This window comes from Equus przewalskii, chromosome 21, assembly GCF_037783145.1.
Source record: "Equus przewalskii isolate Varuska chromosome 21, EquPr2, whole genome shotgun sequence".
NCBI classification, from domain to species: Eukaryota; Metazoa; Chordata; class Mammalia; order Perissodactyla; family Equidae; genus Equus; species Equus przewalskii.
This window is the reverse complement of record NC_091851.1, coordinates 40726674-40746968: the sequence shown is the minus strand read 5'-3', so window position 1 is coordinate 40746968 and position 20295 is coordinate 40726674. Positions and strand designations below refer to the sequence as shown.

The window sequence follows — 20295 nt, the reverse complement described above, 5'->3', positions numbered from 1 at the left end:
TGAAGCCAATGGGGAGAGCTAGAGGAAGCGGAGGAGGGAGAGGGCGGGCCAGCCCGCGGGGTACGAGGCTTCCTCCCAGCCTGCTGTGCCTTCTAGCTTCCTTGTCAGCACTGCCATTGATATGAAAATCAAGGGGTTGGCATAAAGCTCGTGGTAGCACTGGCAGAATTCCAGGCTGGATCTAATGAGCCTCACCTGGGCTAATTACATTTTTTACAAACCCTGCCGGAGAGGTTGGAGTTGCCAATTGGTCATCCAGAATGATAGTGTCAGCTCTGAGATTTCTTCCTATCTGCTGGCCGTTGCTGCTCCAGAGGGTCAGAAAGTGACCGGAGGAAGTCTGGCTACTTCCTTGTGTGGTCCCAGGGCCATTACTCTATTTGTCCTGGAAAGAAAGGAAAGCTGAGAACTAGGAGGTGGTGTTCAGCCTGGTGGCTGCAAGCGTGGGCTCACCTGCTATCCTGTTATAAAGACGGGCTCTCAGGCCTCACCCGAGACCCATGGAGTCAGAACCCGCATTTTTAACAAGATCGATTTTCCACGTGGCGAGAGAATACATTCCTCAGAACTGTGCAATTTCCTACAGAAAGGAAGAATTTCCTGGAATTACAGAGCACAGAGGACTTCCAGCGGCCTGGTGGGGGGGTCTCCACACAACCCTTTGTCAGTTGTGTGACTTGGGCCAGGGATTTACCCTCCTCAGCCCTCAGAGTCCTTATCTGTAAAATGGGCATGATTTTAGTCTTTGTAAATAGGGTGGTTGTGAGGATTAAATGATACACATGTGGGCTGCTTAGCAGAGCACTTGGAACATGGCAAGCACTAAAGCTTAGTTGATATTGTTGTTGATGTTGTTAAGGAATCATTGGCTCCAGTGGAAACTCAGATTTCTCCTTCAGTCTTTTACTGCTTACCACATTGGACTTCAGCTTCAGTGGCTCCATGTGTAAAATGGAACAGTAGTATCCTTCCCTTAAGATTTATGTGAGGATTAAAAGAGATACCACAGGACACCTGACCAGTCCTCCTCCAAACTCTCAAGGTCATCCACGAGAGGGAGAATCTGAAAAGCTGTCACAGCCCAAAGGAGCATAAAGAGATGTGAAGACTAAATGTCCTGTGTGTCCTGGGTGGGATCCTGGAGCAGGAAAAGGACATTAGGGAAAACTAAGGAAATCTGAATGAAGTAGAGATTTTAGTTAATAATAATGTATCAATACTTGTTCATTGGTTGTGACAAATGTACAACACTCATGTAAGATGGTGAGAATAGAGGAAAGTGGTTGCAGGGCACATGGGAACTCTCTATATTAGCTTCTCTGTATTTTTCTGTAAATCTAAAATTGTCCTAAAAAGGTAAAGTGTATTTAGAGCCAGTCCTGATGGCCTAGTGGTTAAAGTTTGGTGATCACCACTTTGGTGGCCTGGGTTTGTTTCCTAGTCGTGGAACCACACCACCCGTCTATCAGTAGTCATGCTGTGGCAGTGGCTCACGAAGAAGAACTAGAATGACTTACAACTGGGATATACAACCATGCACTGGGGTTTTGGGGAAGGAAGAAAAAGAGGAAGATTGGCAATAGATGTTAGCTCAGGGCGAATCCTTCCCTGCATAAAAAAAAAGGAAAAGGAAAGCATATTTAAAAATAAATAAGAGATAATATACGAAAAACTTAGCTAAGGTGACCAACTTGTCCCTCTTTGCCTGGGAATATCCCAACTTTAGGACTGAAAGTCCTATGTCCCAGGAAACCCCTCAGTCTCAGGCAAACTGGGACAAGGGGTCACCCTACCCTTAGCACAGAATATTCTGGAAGCTTGGTGATTGAAGGTGAATGAGGGATCCTATGGGAAGTTCTGACTTCATAGGTACCTCCTTAAGGAAGAGCAAACCAGGGTAGGGAGTTCACTCACGGACCCAATAAGTGTTATTGAGCATCTACTATGTGCTACAGACTATGTTCTGTGCTGAGGTCGGAAGGGGCTGGGGACACAGACAAGTAAGGCCTTGGCCTGAAGGAGCCTGCTGTCTAACAGACACTTAAACCTTTACAACAATAATAACAATAATTAAAACAACAACAGCAAGCACACAACAAGCAAGCCAGCAGAGTAGGTATAGTTATCCTCAATTTTTTTTGATCAGGAAATTGAGGTTCAGAGAGGTCAAACAGCTTGCTCAAGCCAACACAGTTTCAGGACCTACCCCGCATCTGTCCATCTGCCAAGCCCTGTGTTTTTCCTGTTACCCCACAGCTGCCTGCCACAGGTCTACGGGGCAAAGAAGGGAGAATGGAGGATAAGAGGCACAGCTGTTGTGCAATGGGGGCTTCAGAAGGAGTAGCTACCGCAAGTTGGGTGAAACCAGAGAGGACTTCCTGAAAGAGATGGAATCTGAGGACTTGAAGGCTACAGGGGGATCCTTCCCAGGAGCCCACCAACGTAATTTCTGCCACGTGATCCTCAGTATCTTGATCTTCATGAATAACTTACGTAGGGATCTTTTGAGAGGATGATGATGTGTGATCCACCGCAAGTGTGGGATAATACGTTTGAAAAGTCACCTTGCTTTTTCCTAGCATTCCTGTATCGGTTACTCTTCCCCTCACCGGGCATCGGGATTCACAGCCTTGGGGGAGAGATGATGGCACCAAACATGAAAGAAAAGAAATCTGAGTTTAACAAACGTATGTTTTGCAAACGCATGATTCCTGAGACAAGTCAGGGAAAAGACAAGACACGATTAAAGAGCACATCTTCCCTGCTGGACCCACCTAGATAAACACGCGGATGGGGGGCAGAGAGAGCTGGAGGCATGCTAGGGAGTCAGATGCTGCCAGGTGTCCCTGAGAAAGAGGCATGGTAGAAATTCTGAGTTTTGAGTGGATTCAGGCCCCCTTCCCAGCGGCATCTAGGAAAGTCGCAAGTCCCTGTAGATGCCCTGGGCTCCGAAGCAGTTGAGAAGGAAAGGCAGCAAAAAGGCTGAGAGGGGTGTCTAGGCAGACGGGGCTGGGGGTCCCTCCAGGGCCGCTTCATGGGCGGCTGACCTGTGTAGTCACACAGGGCCCTGTGCTTGGTTCACTGCTCTGCCGTTGCCATCTTGAAATTCCTAACAATATTTGAACAAGGGGCCCTGCATTTTCCTTTTGCCCTGGGCCTTGCAAATCACGTAGCTGGCGGTGACTGCCTCACAGAGTTCCCGTGTGCCCCAGGGTGAGGATGTCACTGCCACCTCTCAAGTCTGAGGGCAGAATAAATGTGATGAGACCTCACAGAGTTCAAAGTGGCTCAGGAACAGCCAACTGATGGCCCTGGCCTTAGAGGAACAGAAGACGCTGTGAGAGCTGAGGCCAGCACGTGCCACCATGGCCACCCCTGTGAAGGACCCCACCTTCCCTGCCTGCACACGCCCACCATGCCCGGGACAAGTCCACCCCCCAGATTAGTTGGATCCCTGGGAAAAGGGGAAGTGTCCTGAACCAACTAGGATTAAGTTTCTGCCACTAAAAAGAGACTTGAAATAGGAATTTAGTTCAGGTGAAGAACAGAAGAGAAAGTTGCCTCTCTCTACACCTGAGTTGGTGGCCGGGATTCTTTCCTGTTACAGGGATGACGTGGCTATTTGGTGACTAAGCTGAGCTTAGGTCTTACTCCCGTCTTCTGTTCCTATCTGCCAGGGATTCAGAGAGGAAGAATTTGGAATCCATTCCCATAAGCCCAGGTGTTGGCCAACACGCTCCTCCTTCACCACGATGGCTTCATCAGGGCTCTGAGTCCTGCCCACGCTTGCCTACCTCTTGCCCACAGTTTACAGAGCACTGACACCGCCATGACCCTGTGTGACCCTCACGAAAACCCCAGAGGTAAGGCTGGCTGAGAATCTGGGGCAGCAGGTCTCACCCTCAGCACTACTGACATTCGGAGCTGGATGGTCCTTTGTTGTGGGCCTGTCTGTGCGCTGTGGGACCTTTAGCAGCACTCCTGGCCTCTGCCCACTAGATGCCAGTAGCAGCCCCTCCAGTTATGACAACCAAAAATGCCTCCAGGCATTGCCAACTGCTCCCTAGGGGGTAAAACCACCCCTGCCAGTGATTTTGCAAATCCACCATGGCCAGTTACTGTAAGTTTGACCCAGGATAAATTATTTAACCATACGCTCCCAAATTACTCCTTTTGGAAGAGGAGGTAGCGGTTGGGTTAACTGTTCATTCTCGTGGTGAGGACCCGTGAGTTACGGTAGGAGAACTCCTGGTGGGGGTGAGTGGGCCTCACAGATGTTTCCCTCGCTCTCTCCCGGTCCCACGATAGAGATAGAGAATGTTAAGGCTTGGTGGGCGGGGTGAAGAGACTTCCTCCAACCCAGGCCCATGGCTCTTTTTCTGATAAAATCCTTCAATTTTAGATGGAAAGAACTAAGAAAGCATCCCCTCCACTTGGGGAAATTCTGAATGTAATAAAAACATTTCCATGATCGGGGATGCTGACTAGAGCCCAGGCGCCTGTGAGGAGGTGTGCGGGATCCCATTGGACATCGTGACTGTGCTGCGATGTGGCCACATATGGTATCCTTGCTTTACAGGTGAGGAAACGGAGGTTCAGAGAGGTTTGCTAACTTTCCTGGGATCACACCCTTAGCTACATGAGGGGGCCGTGGACCTGTGACTGAGCCAATCACCGCACCGAGGGACCGTATTCTGATGTGGTGAGTCACGCTTCTGCGAGTCACGTGCCGGCTTCCCAAGGTTGCTTCAGCATACCACTAGTCCTATTACTCATTTAATATTTTTCTTCAAGTGGATTAACTTTTTGGACTCAGTATTTTAAAAGACGTTTTATAGCGCTCCTCTAGATTGAAAAGCAGCTTCAACGGGCACTCATGGAGGGGGAAGGCGCTTTTCACATTGGGGGGCAATGTTATTTAGTCATCCTTGGTAATGGTGACCTGTGTCGAATCTGGGGAGCACACGGTTGGTCAGCTTCTTATACTCAGTAAATGTCCAGTAAATAGGTCGTGGGAGACCCTATGGGTTGGCTCAGTCACTCTCCATTCACAGCTGATGTCCCCATACATTCCCTCCTATAGAGGCTGAAAAACAAGGTACTTCACCTCCTGCCTCCTTTGCAGCTTCAGGTGGTCATGTGACGCTGTCCTGCCGAGGAGCTGTGTGGCGATGGAGTCCTTCCTGACTGAAAAGGCAAAACCTTGCTAGAAGATATTCTTTTATCACTTTCCTCTTTGTGATGGTTAGTTTTACATGTCAACTTGGCGAGGCTCTAGTACCTAGTTATTCAAACTCTCATCTAGGTGTTGCTGTGGAGATGTGATGGAAGTCCATAATCAGTCAATTTTAAGTAAAGGGTGTTACCCTTGATAATGTGGGTGGGCCTCATCCAATCAGTTGAAGAACTTAAGAGTAAAAATGAGGTTTCCCTGAGGAAGAAGAAATTCCACCTGTGGAGAGCAGCCTCCGCTCCTGTCAGAGAGTTTCCAGCCTGCTGGCTTGCCCTACAAACTTCAGACTTGGCCAGCTAGACCCACAATCGTGTCAGCCAATTCCCTGAAATGAATGAATGAATAAATAAAATCCCACTGCTATCTACCTATCTATCTCTATCTCCCACTGTTCTAGTTTCTCTGGTATAATCCTGACTGATACACTCTTCCTCCTTCCTTTTGCAAAAGGGACGTGAGGTATGAAGATGCATCTGCCATCTTGCTGCTATGTGAGTGACAAGCAGGGGGACAACGCCTGGATGTTAAGCCCGATGGAGCAGAAAGAGATGGAAAGAACATGTTTGTGAATGGCGTCCCTGTGCTTACCTACCAGCTTGGACGGCCCACCTCTGGGCATCTTAATATATCCGAAATCAGAATGCATCTTCCAATCAATGACATCTTACAATTAATTGGCGGGATGGTGGTTGTCTTTTTCTCCCTTGCAGGTGCTTAAATAATGGTGCACCTTATAATCAGTGGTATCTTGATTTAATAAACTATGGTAACTGCAAACCACGTATTGACGATTTAAGCTGTTGTCCGTTTTGGCGTGTCCAACACACAAGTGTGTTACCCCCCTGGGCTTGAAGCTGTGAGCTAACCAGCCCTGGGAGGCACTGGGAAGGCTCAGCATTTAGCAGCAGTGCATGAAAACCCCTCTCCTCCCAGCGCCCTTGTCTTTTCTCCTGCGGCTCAGCCAACATGGAACAAAGTGGCCACAGGCTCAACCTTTCTTTTCTTCCCGAAGCTTTCCTTTTAAATAAATGGAATCCTCCATATGCTTGCATTTTACCTGATGAGAAAATAAAAGCCTTCCCAAATCCTGTCACTTTTCACCCCACAGAATCCACTTCCCAAGCTTAATGCAGGTTGAAATGAGTTTTTTTTTAAACTGATGAAAATATTATAGGAATTAAAAACCAAACCTATTAATATCCTGATTAGACTCCCCATGTTAATTGCGGATTCTTTCAGGCGACAGAATGGGTCACTGTCTGGGCTTAATGTGATAGCAGTATTTAATAAGAGCTGCATTTAGGAACAGCAGTTTGCAGCTAAAACTCTGGCCGCTGGCAAATGAGGTGGGGAAGTGATTTTCCTCTCTCCCGCCTGTGGGAAATCACGGCAGGTGCCGAGGGTTGCCTCTGGGGAGGGTGAGCCAGGGTGGAAAAAGGGAAGCATGCGTTCCGTTCGTTCTTTTCCTTTTCCAACACCCTTCCTCGCAACCTCAGCAGGCTTTCCTTTTTCCTCTCTCCACAATTCCAAGAGAGAATGACTGAGATGATTCTCCCACGCGAAAGGAAATGACTCAAGGCAATTTGTCTAACAGAAGAATTTTCTGGGATTCCCATCACCGAAATTTCTACCTCCTTCAACCATGGGTCTAGGGCAGGGGACAAAATCAAATGTCTGCAGTGTCCAGAGAGGGAACATAAAGGGCTGAGTGGGGACTGGGGCAAACTGAACCCTGGTCTTGTCTTAAGGGACCAACCCTATTGAGTCTTTGCCTATTACCCACGCTTTTCATTTAAATTCTGTCCAGAGTCTGAGCACTCCTTATCACCTCCACTGCTAACATCTTAGTCCGAGGCAGTGGTGGGCCTGAAACGCTTGCATGCCTCAGAATCACAATAAGGGCTTCTCAGAACCCAGGTTCCTGGGCCCCATCCTCAGGGGTTCTCATTCAGTGGATCTCTGGTGAAGCCAAGAGTTTGCCGTTAAACAAACTTCCAGATGATGCTGTTGTTGCCTGCTTGGGGACCACACTGTCAACCACTGATCCAAGGCATTGCTTCTCTTGCCCGGGATCTTGCAGCAGCCTCCTCACTGGCCTCTAGGAGTCCAGCCTTGGCTGCTCAGAGTTTATCTTCCCATCAGGATCCTGGTTTCCCATGGCCCAGCTGTGCTTGCTCGTGTCTCCTGGCTCGCACCAGGTCCCAGAAAGAGAACCAAGTGCCTCAGCCCTGTCTGCCTTTCCGGCAGCCCTCCCTGGCGTCTAGACGAGGATTCATACCTTTCGTTGGCTTCTCTCTGGTTGGTTACTATCTTCCATTCAAGCTGCTCAATTAAATTTTTTCAATCATACTGCTTTATAATTCCAGCTCCTTAAATAATCTTTGTTAAAAACACACTTTATTTCTCTTCCCTACCACCTTTATTCATACATTTCCTAAAGACCTAAAACCTAGGCCCATTAACTCAGCCTCACTCGACGCAAATATTAATGCATCCAGAATCTGCGTGGATGCTTGGTAACTCTGTCCTTGGGGAAACAGGTTATAATGCAATTCACAGAAATTCTGGCAGCTTTTCTTCTCAGCCGTTGGGGCTGGAGAACTTCGTCCACTGAGGAGCGTCTTACAGTGAGGCCCGGCACACTGTGGGAAAGGACTGGGCTGGAGCCCTACATACTTCAGACGAATCCCAGACAGATGTCAGATAAACATATTTGAATAAACTGAACGTCAATTTTCTCTTTAATCGCTGGCTTTGGAAGGGCTGGGACTTTCTGGACCTTATCAGTGCGCTGTCATCTTTGATTCCCTAGTCATATTTCATGCATGCTTTTTTTTTTTTTTAGTGTCAAGATGATGGGGGCGCCGGAGGGAGAAAGTAGAAAGAATTATAAGTTTAGGTGAAGATGAAACATCTGACCCCCGCCAGAAGTCTTGGTCAGGACGACTCAGGAGTGACTCCTGGGTGCAGAGGAAGTTGTCCCGGTTTGCTCAGGGCTCACCGGTCGGAGGACTCCTCAGGATACACTAACCATGGTCACATTTCTTTCCCCTTACTCTGTCAGTTGAGTCATTCTTAACATTAAGGGCATCATATTTTGCATCACTTTCATTTTAAAAAGTGTGTGTATCACCCCAAATGAGTGCATGTGAACTGCCGAAATCTGAATTCGCTTGGGTTTTGATAGTACTAGAATTTTTTTTTTGGAAGATTAGCTCTGAGATAACATCCGCTGCCAATCCTCCTCTTTTTGCTGAGGAAGACTGGCCCTGAGCTACCATCTGTGCCCATCTTCCTCTACTTTATATGTGGGACACCTGCCATAGCATGGCTTGCCAAGCGGTGCCATGTCTGCACCCAGGATCCAGACCAGTGAACCCTGTGCTGCCAAAGCAGAATGTGCGCCCTTAACCGCTGTGCCGCCGGGCCGGCCCCTGTACTATAATTTGATATGTAACACACTAAAAATACATGCAAGATGTTAACAGTGGGGGAAGCTGGGGGAAGAGTACATAGGACCTCTCTTTACATTTCTTTGCAACTTCCTGTGGATTTATAATTATTTCAAACTAAAAAGTAAAAAAAAATACATATGAGACTATGTATAAATATAAATACATAGAGACAAAGAGTCGAGATCAGGGCATGGCAAACTTATTCTGTAAAGGGCCAGATAATAAATAATAAGTATTTTAGGCTTTGTGAGCCATGTGGTTTCTGTTCCTACTACTCAACTCTGCCATTGAATCATAAAATTAGCCAAAGATAATATGTAAACGAATGAGTATGTTTGTGTCCAATAAAACTTTATTAATAAAAACAGGATGTGGGCTAGACTTGGCCTGGGGCTTCAGTTTGTTTCAACCCCTGATAAAAATTTGTGTACTAAACATTGACGTCTACTAAAATGTTAATAGCTGGCCTGGTGGTCTAGTGGTTAGGATTTGGCGCTCTCACTGGCATGGCCTGGGTTTGTTTCCCAGTCAGGGAACCACACCACTGTGTGTCAGTTGTCATGCTGTGGCAGCTGCATGTTACTGTGAAGCTGAAAGCTATGCTGCTGGTATTTCAGATACCAGCAGGGTCACCCATGGTGGACAGGTTTCAGCAGAGCTTCCAGACTAGACAGACTAGGAAGAAGGACCTGGCCACCCACTTCTGAAAAACTGGCCAGGAAAACCCTATGAATAGCAGTGGAGCATTGTCTGATAGAGTGTTGGAAGGTGAGAGAGGGGGCAAAAAGACCTGGCAGGGTTCTGCTCTGCTGTACCCAGGGTCGCTAGGTGTAGGAATCCACTCGGCACTAACAACAAAAAGTTGTTCCTCCCTCCAGCTCTCTCTCTCTTTCTACCTGATACTTTAATTTCCCTCCAGTGGACGTATATTACTTATATTATTAAAAAATAAGGTTCTTGCTGGTTCTGATGATTTGTGGCTTTGTTTTTAGAAGAGATATGGAAAACTACCCAGAATATCCTACAGAATACGATGCCTTTTTCTCTGCCCTCCCCACAACTTTTATCCATGTGATTAGTCTAGATGCAGGACCCGTGTTTATGACTAAATCCCACATGTGGCATTATCTGGTTCATAACCCCACTGTGGTTCTAGCCAGCTGTGCCAGTAGAAGCCAGAGTCAGGAGACTGAACTTGATATGGATGGTCAGAGGGCGAGAGAAAACAGGGCTTTCTGGAGTTAAATTTGATCACAAACGGTTTTCGGGGCTAGGTCACTGAAATGTGGGCCTCGGGTCTGTGTGTAACCACCGCCCCCACGCTTCCTGCTTCGTAGGAAGCAAAGGAGAGAAGGGGCGCTTTTATTCTTTTATTTTTATTTTCAGTTAATTTTACAATTAACAAGGTACAATCAAGGTGCTTCCTGAAGTTTCCAGTTGGGGACCAAGAATGAAAAGCTATCACACTGGCTTGCTGCCTTAAGCCTGGCTCTAGACAAAACAGTCTGAACAGACAGTTGTCTCTCCGGTTTTTAAAGTTCAACAGGAAAGGAGACAGAAGTTGAAGTTCTTTGGCAAATGAATTCCAGTGATGAGAAACATTCCTGTTTTACATTAAGCTTAAAACCTTTCTGATGGCAATAGTCAGACCTTGAATTTATGGTAGAACCTGATTTTCTAGCAGAAATGATGCTTGCCTGGCTATTAATTCTTGACCAAAGTCCAGAAGCTTGACATTATGTAGAAATTATCAATAATAGTGTATTTAATTGCTAATTCAACTAACTATTCACACTCTGCCACCAGTGGGTATAAAAATTTCTGAAGTATGTATCAAGCAGACTATGGGGTTATGGCTTGGAGCATGTAATTTTCTTTATTGATCACGTCTAGCCACAAAAAGATGTAAGGTGACACATAAAGAAAATAAATAATAAGGCTAAGAAAAGGAAGAGAAAGGAAATATCTTAATAAGAAGAATTAACACAGTTCCTGTGATTAACCATCCATTTTGATTATGAGCTTCCTGGCAGCCATTGTAATAAAAAGGACAATACAACTTTCAAGCTTCTTATGATCAGACTAGAAAGATGCCAATTCCTCACTAAATTAGAAATAAAAATGTCTCACCACACATTCTACATGAAGAATGATCAATTACCATTGGCTTATCAATAATAAATCATTTATCAACTAGGGCACAGGTGTCAGGGAAAGTTCACCACGCTTGACATACTCGCAGGGACATCTTTCTTTCTCATCAACATTGCAAAAAGTCCAAGTTGCTATGTCTCCATTATGTGAGCTGCTCAGGAATAATTAGCTTAAATTATAAATGATAAGTCTGTAAAGCTGAGATCCAAACTACTTATAAATAGAGTTGGAGTACCTCTTTATGTGGGTTTTCTTTTAAGATGCAGCCTGGATAGAGCGTGCTGCAAAGTATATGCAATTCCTGGAAATTTAGCTGTATCGGCGCACATTCTCTCCTACTGGTCACGGTACAATAGCAAGTTTGGGCTCTCTGGGTGAGCAGCGCTGTCTTCTCTCTCTTCCCCTACTGGTCACCAGCACACACCCCACCTGTCTTCTTTAAAACCCTCCAATGACTTCATTTTGCATACCCTTTGCCATGGAATTCAGGTCCCTAAATGATCTGGCCCCTTTGCGTCCCTTTGAATTCACCTCCTCCCACTTATTTTCAAGTTCATGAGGCAGCAGCTTCAAGTCCTTTCTGTCCCTCAGGTGCACAGTTCACTCTTGCCTTGGGGTGTTCTTTGCACAGCTCACCATCGCTTATTGCAAAGGTTTCACATTGGCCAGTACTTCCTTGATCATCCTGTCGACACTAATTTCACCATCATCCCAGGTCTCAAGCTCCTCAGGCTGTTTTGATGCCTTCAAAGTCCTTATCACACCCGGCAATGGTCCCGTTTACTTTCTCTCTTTGTACCAGATTATAAACTAGTCCTGCTGTGAGTAGGAGCTTTCTCTGATTGTTCACTGCTTTGGTACAGTTCTTGGCACACAGCAAGCCCCTAGTCAGTATTTACTGTATCAATGAATGAATCAACAGGCAATCAAAGAGCTGATATTGAAGATAATCCTTGACTCACCACTGGGAGGGTCTTCCAGCTACTGCTGGAGCTCCAGGTTTTGGACCAATGCATTTCTTGTTTCTAAGGAATAACAGAGTTAGTGGCTGTGCATCGGTAATTAATCAGGAACCTGAGAACCCTTTAACGTCCCACAGCCAGTGCCCGGATGACGGGGCCCTCCCTTGATAGAAAGAGCAACTTGTGTCCTGTGTGTTCTGGTTTGGCATGTTCTACCCAACAGACTGAATGAATGCACATTGTCTGGAGTGGTCTTAGCTCTCAGATGCTGTGTACCTGTGTGACTTGAGAGTATGAGCTTGCAGCTGTCCTCATCTGTGTCCTCATCATCCTGTATACAACATATCCCTGCTACACGTACAGTGCATGTGGCATCAGGTTTCCATGACCTTCTCAGTTCCAAACATTTTCCAGGACATGCTCAGTTTCAAATATTCTCCCCTTTGATCCCTCCAAGGACAGCTGAGCTTGTATACCACAAGAGCTAATTTTCATCTGGAAAATCTGATCATCCTAATTGTAGACCTGCTGACTTTTGCCAATTGGCAAGGCATATGGTGTAAGATTTTCCCAGATTCCCAAGTTTGTGAACATGAGCTTGCTGATACATGCCTGGGATTCTCCCAATTCTTATTTCCCTCAGGAGTCACATATTTTCTGTAAATATCTTTACACAACAAGTTATTTCAACTGTTAGTAGTAACGTTTTCTTCTTCAACTTGATGGCACCTCTCTATGACTAAACACAGTTATGATGTCACATCCTCAGCATTATGGCACACACAATGACAAATGAAGGAGAGCAAACCCTTGTTGAGAGGTGGATGTCGGGTGGTTGACTAGGGGCACTCAGTGGGCAGTTGACTTGTGCCTTCTCATTAACATTGCGACACAAATCAAATTTATGCCACAGCAAAAAGATAAGTTACTACATCTTTACCACGTGGGTTGCAGAGGAATAAATGGCTGAAATTACAAGTAAATCCACAAATGCTGAGATCCCAACTACCTACAAATTGGGTTGGATTATCTGTTTACAGGTCTGTTTATCCCACTGAACTATGAGCTCATCCAGGATAGAAGCCCCTGCCTTAGTCTTTCTTTCCTTACTACCCAACACACTGAAGGCAATTGCTGCACACTTGCTGAATGAATGATGGAAACTTACACACAGTTATTTTTCCACTAATACCTGAAATTTCACCATTAGCAAGGCTTCCCTTGTAATAAGCAAGCTCTTTTCTTCCTTTCCCATTCTCAAAGAAGCAAGCTGAGAAAGAGGAAGCAGGAGTGATACATGTATAGGGCACTTCCTCCAGGATACCAAGGCTGCCATTTCTAGGACTGGCATGCCCATTTTTCTTTCTTTCTCTTATATCCACTGATACAAAAAGAGTCACACACTTAAAAACAAACAAACAAAGCAGTGCCCTCTCCCCTCATGAAGATACTTGCCTGAGTTAGAGGATGTGTGGCCCTTTGGGAGAGCTTCCAGAAGGCAGACCTCCTGGCAGGAATACAGATGTGGATGCTCCAGGCCATGGCCCCAGGCCCCCTACATGGAAGCAGTGGCCCTTCTGAGTGGACCTGACATTTCTTCCACTGGAGGGCAGTGGTGTCCACACACAATGGCCAGTTGCTCTCCTTGGGCCTGCTCCAAGGTCCAAACACAGCTTCCTCTCCAGTGCCCCCAACTTTCCTCTTTACTAGTGATTTTTTTTTTTTTTAGATTTAGATTTTCATGGAAAGTCATTAAAACACCCAAGTTATAACAAACTCTCACTTCAGAGATATAAGTAGGCCAGGTGAAATTGCACAGAACAGTGCTCCCAGACAATTAACTAACTGCTTGAGATCTCAACTCGGGTAAATGATAATGAGCATAGGCGTTAAAACCCCAGACAAAACATGGAAAAATACAATGCTTCAGGTGCAAAAACACGAATCTCAATTTTCACAGTCCCTGTGTTCATAATGCAGTTTAACTAAGACCAAACTCTGCTTCTGGATTATTCTGTTCCCCTTGGCAAGTTTTTTCCCAATAATTAGGCCTCAGCAATTCTTCCAGACTCACGTACTCTGATGTGGTTGGACCTGTATTGACTGTTGCCACTCCATTTGCTAATTTGGTCATTTTATGGTTCCTGAATTCAACCAGCCAACTTTTGTTGAGCACAAAACTGGCTGCCTAACACAGGCCTGAGCCCTGGGCACATGATTCCTGCTCTTAGGTACTCTTTATCCAACAGAGGAGCATGGTAATAACACGCATTTTGTGATGCATCGAAATCAAGACTATGGCAGAGGGACGTTCAAAGTGCCAGCAGATTGCAGGGGAAGGAGCCACTAGCTCTGCTCGAGAAGGTCAGCAAACGCTTCACAGAGGAGGCGACGTTTGATCAGAGGCTGGGAGGATGAAAGGAATCTGCCTGTCTCTCCCTCTCCCACCCCGAGCTTCTCCACTGGACCTGCCGCTGTCAGACCAGCGAGTGCTATGTGCAATGGAGGAGGCCGTCTGCTCCCTGCTATGGTTCAGAGAGGTGAGAAGGTCCCTTCCACTCATGCACCTCTGCCCTCGAACTTGAACTTCCCACCATTGGAACCATCTGTGCGGTGAAAACGTTCTCTCGAGGAAGTTTGAGTTAAGGGGAAAATGTTTCCTGGGGAAGGGGTGACATGAGCACAGTGAGAGAGATGGTCATAGAAGTTAGAGAGGAGAAACAGGAAGTATCTTGCTGGAACTCATGTGTACAGATGACTAAACAGAGCGGGGGAGAGGTTAGGAGGGGCCAGGAGCCAGAGCCCGGACTCCAACCTCAGCCCTTCTGCCCTGTGTCAGGGATTTACCCCATGTCAGTTGGTCTCAAAGGATCCCACCAAGAGGATGTGATAACGCACCCTGATATCTAGACACCAAGGGGTGGTTTTGATAGGAAGGAAGGAATCCTTAAACTGTAATTGTCATCCTTTCATTTATTTACTGATCCATTTAAGCCTTTAACATTTAACTATGTCATTCCTTCAATCAGTCATTTATTTACTCATTAAACAAATACTTCCAGGGTACCTTGTATGGCTCTCAAAGGGTAGAATGCAGGAACTGAGACTACAATGGCGCATCAGTGTCATGTTGTGAACCAAAGAAGTTCATTTTGTAAGAGTCACCTGGAACCCTGTGATGAGAGAGAGTGAGGAGCAGTCTGGGTTCAGCGGGAAAGGCTGGCTGATTCATGAGGCCACCTTGGCTGATGTTTGCCAACGTCTGCATCGCTAACATGGGCTCAGAGGCTCAGGTGAGTGCCCCAACCCCAAGAAGTGGCTTGAGGTTCCCAGACACTCCTGGAGTCACAACCCTGACATTTTAGACCTAGAAAGAATCTTCCCCGATCCGACACCTTCTTCTAGATCACACTCCAGATCAAAGAGTAAGGTGACCAACTTGTCCTGGTTTGCCTGGGACTTTCCTGGTTTTAGAATGAAAGTCTGGCATCTTGGTAACCCGCTTCATCCTGGACAACCCGGGAAGGTTGGTCCCCCATCCTCCAGGCAAATCTGCCGAGGCTTGGGCCCATATACTCACGGCCCCTAAGACACTCGTTTCTATGGACACCAAACACTGAGGCTTCAGTAAGATGGGCAGGATGACGTTTCGCTTCTATGGGGAGCTCATGGTTTCTCAGACCAGAGTTCAAGTGAGTGTTAGCCTTCTTGCCAGAAAACTCCTTCATACTGGATTCTGGGCCCAAGGAGAGCCGGGCCTGGAAACATGCTCAGCAGCCTGCCTTTGCCACAGGGCCTCCCCAGTGGCAGCAGTCGAGCGGCAGAGCCTGGCCTTGGACGGTAAGGAGGCAGGGACCCTGGTGCCTCTTCCACAGGCTCCAGGGGAGGCAGAGAGGCAGTAAAAGCCAGCCAGCAACCCCCAAAAGTATAGCTCAAGGACAATACCAAAAGAAGTAGATTGAAGTCTTTTACTTATAAAATAAAATTGCTGTCTTTTGCTTTGTGAAATTAGATGATATTTCTAATCTCCCATAAAATTGTCAAGGTAGGATAAAATTCTGTTTACAGATAAGGAAACAGTCCCAGAGAGGTTGTCTTTCCATCCCAGGTTACCCAGCTAACAGCAAGGGCTCAGCCTCCGTGGACCGAGTCTAAGCCCCTCCCATGACGTCCTGCTCCATCCTTTTATTACCTGCATTTGCTACATGGCTTCAGGCAAGTTGATTAATGGAAAAAAGAGGGGACTAGCTCCTCTTGTCTAGCCCAGCTACCTGCACCATGAGAGGGTGAGCAGAAGGGCTTTGTAAACTGTGAGCAAGTCACCACTTGTGGCCCATCCACCAGATTCAGCTCACAGGGACTTCGCGCGAATGTCAGGCCTCGCCTTCCCTCCGTACATCATGAGAGCAGGTGTTACAGGGTCCACATTCTCCATGGCAAGGATTCCCCGGAAGTGAGGAGCAGAGATCCCTCTAGACAAGGATCGGCAGCCCAGCCTGCTTAGTCCCCACGCAGCCCCCTCATTCTACTTGTCGTCTGCTGGCTCCCTTGGCGTTTGTGTTTGCAGGAATTTCTGCAGTCACACAAATGGATGCCAGCCTTCTTGAGCTCGGAGGGAACCACTAGGAAAGGAGTTTCCAGATTTGGGGATATAATGGACACAAGTGAAATTTCCAGGAAAGAAAACTATATATAGGACCAAACTTTTAATTTGCTTTGGATGGACACACAAAACAAGAAAGATGAATTCCTATGACCATCATGTAACAAAAAGAGAGGACATTTAAACTTTCCCAAAGTGAGAGGAGCAAATCTCACTACTGAAAACCCGTCGCCCAGTGTAGAGATGGCGTGGAGTGGCTGCTCCACAAATACCGAATGCATGTTGTTGGATGAGCTTCAGAGCAAGAAAGAGTCCTTCAAATTAAATAAACTTAGCTTTACGGAAATCTCACTTATATTGGGACTTATTTTTCTAATTTTTTAAGAGAAAAATTTATCATGGACCAGAGTTAATCTACCCACTGCTTCTTGAGGACCCTGATCTGGAACAACATCTTCATCACTCACTCAGAGTAGGCGTAAGGTCCAGAGAGGGGCATTGACTTGCCCAAAGACACACAGCTCATTACAAACAGGTCTCCCGACCCACGGGCCCCTGGATCCCTCCTCCTTCAGTTTCTCCTGAAATGGGATGAAACGCTGGGGAAGGAGGCAGACTTTTATGTGGTACTTGAAGAGGACACTTTCTTTTCAATTCTCTTACTTTTTCTGTTGAAGTCAGAGTGAGCTTTGTGCTGCTGTGTTTTTAACACACCTTTAACACTTGTAATCTCCATTTTCTGTGGAGAAAGAGTCGGCCTTGGGCTCAGAGCCTCTGGGCAACATGTCTACCGAGGCTTTTAATGCCACAGTTTTGTTATTACTGCGTTTTCATTGTTATAGTGGTCCTCCATTTATGACAAGCAAAACTGGTTTTTGTTTATGGTAGTAGTTTTACAAAGTGTTCATTTGATTTAGGTAAAAAAGCATGAGTCGATGCAAAGAAAAAGTTTGACGTGAATAGTGGCAGGAAAATAGTGCCAAGAGGCAAAAAAGTCATCATGGTGGGAAGTACCATGGTCCCAGACAGGGACTGCGGTTCCAGCCTGCCTGGATTCAGAGCCACCTCCTAGCTGTGTGACTGTGGGCGAGTTACACCACTCTCTGTCCCTCAGTTTCCTCATCTGAAAAATAGGGAAAACAATGAACCAATCTTAGAGGCTGCTATGACGACTGAGTGAGGTAACAGGTATCAAGCAGTTAGAACAAAGCCCGGCATGTTGTAAGTACTTTATAAAGGATGATGATGGTGACGCTGATGATGGTGTTGACAGTGATGGTGATGGTAACGATGGCATCCAGCCTCCACTGTCAGGGAAGCCAACAGCACTCTTGTTTAGGACACCAACCCTTCCTCTCTCCCCTTCCTCCCACCTGTGAGCATCCCCGCATCTGGCTGGTTCTCCAGGGTGATGTATGTGAGAGACCCTCCTCGTGTGTGAAAGGTTGGGACTCACTTGCCACCTCTCTTTGGCTCCTCTTTGGATTATTCCACGTGACAAAGCAATTGTCCCAACCTCAGAGTGATCCTGGCTCTGCCACGGCGGTGACAGCACTGAGGGGTCCACAGCCACAGCCAGGGGGAGGTGTGGCTGCCACACCGACTGTCCCCAGGACAACTCCCCATCTGTCGGGAGCCGGCTGGCTGGTGCTGGTGGAAATGGGGGCTGCTCTGTGGGTCTGGGATGAGCTGGAGGGAGGGCCGCTCAGCAAGGCTCTTGGCCACTGAAGTTTAGGCTGATGGCCCAGAAAGGGTGGCTGAGCTTTCTCTTGAAGAAGGAAAAGCAAATGCAAGAAGTAAGCCCCATCCAGGATATATGTCAAGATTTCCGGAGAATGAGAAATATTTTGTATCCAGATCCTACCATATCTTAATTAACTGTACATCTCTCCACTGGGAGGACAGGCATTTGTTTTATTAACAGGGATAACAGTCACGTTTATCGAGTGCTTGCTCTGCTCCAGGCTTTGGGTGAGCACATTACATCCACTCTCTTAAAAAAATTTTGTGCCTCTGATTCAGCTGAGGAAATCGAGGCTCAGAGAAGCTAAACAGCTTAAGTGCTTGATTCTCAAGTGGTAAGTGACAGTCCACGTGAGATCGGGCCAGCCCACCTCTCTGGTTTGTTTCCATGATGCTCTCTGCCTTGCTCATGAGACCTCAGCCACTGCCTGTGATCTGGAGCAAACTAACCTTGTCTCTTCCTTGGGGTCTTGGCCCCTTCTGTTCCTTCTCCCTGGAACGCTTTTCCTGGATCTCAGCAGGGCTGGCTCCTTCTCATTCGAGTCACAGCCCAATGTCACTCAGAGCTCAGAGGAGCCTTCCTGGATCACCTTGGCAGATGCAGCTGTCCCCTTTCCCAAGCCCAGTCGCCCTCTACCTCATGACGGCACAATGTGGCAGTGAAGAGCAGACTCTGGAGACGGATGCCTGCGCTCTGGATCCCAGTTCTAACTCTTGTTTAAACTCTTTGTGACTCAGTTTCCTCATCTGTAAAGTGGGAGTGTAATTGTAACTTACAGGTTTCCTGTGAGTTTTAAACGTTATATTTAATGCATATATAAAGTACTTAAAACAGTGCCTGGCACATAGTAAGCACTCAATACACATTAATGTTTATTTATTGTCTTTCTCTATGAGAATGTAAATTCTACAAGGGCAGCACTTTATTTGGTCTTTCACAACTGTATCCAGTGCCTAGCGCACAGTAGGTGTTCAAGAAATATTAGATGAATGAACGTCTAACTCCAAAGCCTACGCTTCTCACTGCTGTGCCAAGCTGCTCCTTCTGCTAAGGTCGCTGTTTTACACCCGCTGCCAAGCATGGTGCCCAGCCCTGGGCGAGGGGGGCGCCCAGTAAAGGATGAGCAGAATTGATCCCAGCAGCTCTTCCTTCTTCTACGCCCGGGGAAGCCTCACAGCATTCCTGCCCGGATGCCAGCCCACCACTCGCCCTCCCACCCCCCGCCTTTCACCTGGCAGATCCTGGGCGGCATGTGTGCTAGGCTCTCTCGTCCAGTCCTGGGAGTTTGCTGCCGCTCACTGGATCCTCTCCAGATCATTACACAGGACAAACAACTGTCCTCAACGCCACGCCCAGAGCAATGCCACAAAAGGCGGCAGAAGCAAGCTTTGGTACATTCTCAATATCTTTGGAGGGTGTTTACAAGTTGAATTCTAGAAGGTTTGGGTGCATTTACGGAGAGACTCCGCTACATTGATTCTTTCAGTGCCTATTTCTGGAAGGGTCTTGCGAAGGCCCATCCTCTGCTCCCTTTTGCCAGAAAGATTATTCTAAGATGCCCTTTCTCTCTGCTTTCTGAACTTTTACGCATCCTTCATGGCCCGGCTCAAATCTCCCCTCTCCTCTGGAGTCTGGCTGAGTTAGTTGTTCTATGATCCTGGCTCATTCTCCACTCTTTGTTCTACAGTCAGCTCATTCACCTAGTCGTCTGTTTAACAAATACTAGCTGAGTCCCCAGATGTGCCAGGTCCTGTGCTCTTAGAAAGACAAGCAAGATGAAAATCTCTGCCACCAGGATGCCTTGAAATGGATGTCCATCTCTCCCCATAGATTTCTCAAGGGCAGAGACGTGTCCCCAAAATTCAGCAGAGGGGCTGGCCCAGCGTAGGTGCTTGACCTTGCAGAATAGAAAGTTGATTAATTGAATAAAGGGAAGGATGTATAAAGATTTTGCTCTGGAACACGGACTGTGGAGTGTGCAAAAGGAGGGCTCTTGACGAGCAATGTCTTTTTTCCCTTGAGTGATGAAGGTGCTACTCTCTGTAAGAAAACCAACATTGCTTATCAGGCCTTGTAATACGATTCACTCCGACACACTCCTTGTAAAATCTATGCGGGCTGCAGAAATTTGTATTCTCACTGCC

General features: G+C 46.8%; 1 protein-coding gene across 8 annotated transcripts in view; it reads right to left on the bottom strand.

Moving 5' to 3' along the window:
* Positions 1–20295, bottom strand: part of TSHZ2 (teashirt zinc finger homeobox 2) — a 439178-nt gene that overhangs the window by 109885 nt on the left and 308998 nt on the right. The window contains exon 3 of one of the 8 annotated variants that reach the window (XM_070589584.1): positions 10542–11867. The exons of the other annotated variants lie outside the window; for them this stretch is intronic. The gene's annotated coding sequence lies outside the window, so the exon portion shown is untranslated. Of the gene's footprint in view, positions 1–10541; positions 11868–20295 lie in introns of those variants that run through there. 8 annotated transcript variants of the gene reach the window in all.